Consider the following 595-nt stretch of genomic DNA (forward strand, 5'->3'; position numbering starts at 1 on the left):
TAAAAAAAAAACAACTAGAAAATCCAAGGTTCGGATCTTGAGCTTGATCGACAATGAAAACTGACACCTCTCCCTTTTACCACAAAATTCGCTAGACGATTCCATCTGTCAACTTCATGTTCTATCTTTTTCAAACTTTATAGTGAAATTACCAATAAGAAAGCACAGATAAAAAAAAGTAACAAAAACAGCAGCACCAAAGCATACTGTACCACATGCGAGGAAAATGGAGAAGAATGAGGGTTAAAGAAGAAACAGAAAGAAAAAAAAAATTGCCCAACTGATCACCTCCGGTGGGACTCGAACCCACAATCCCCGGTTTAGGAGACCGATGCCTTATCCATTAGGCCACGGAGGCTTCGGGAACCCATGATGATTAAGTGCAACTATTCTGTTATGATTGGTCGGATTTCAATGGGGAATACGCGGGAGCTGCATGCTGCCGCTGTCAAAGACCGTGCACCATGGGCGTAAATCCCGGGGGGGATGGGGGGGATATATCCCCCCCCCCCCCTGAAATGGAGGAGGGGGGGATGGCCTGTACAATCATCCCCCCCTGAATTTTGAAGAAAAAAAATGGAGGAAGCAGAAATGT

The 595-nt window shown here is 44.9% G+C and overlaps 1 non-coding gene across 1 annotated transcript; it reads right to left on the minus strand.

The window, feature by feature from the left end:
• Positions 1–285: 285 nt before the first annotated feature.
• Positions 286–358, minus strand: Trnar-ccu (transfer RNA arginine (anticodon CCU)). Its single transcript has one exon. It is a non-coding gene; the product is annotated as a tRNA-Arg (tRNA).
• Positions 359–595: the final 237 nt, after the last annotated feature.

Source organism: Diadema setosum, chromosome 19, assembly GCF_964275005.1.
Source record: "Diadema setosum chromosome 19, eeDiaSeto1, whole genome shotgun sequence".
Lineage (NCBI taxonomy): Eukaryota > Metazoa > Echinodermata > Echinoidea > Diadematoida > Diadematidae > Diadema > Diadema setosum.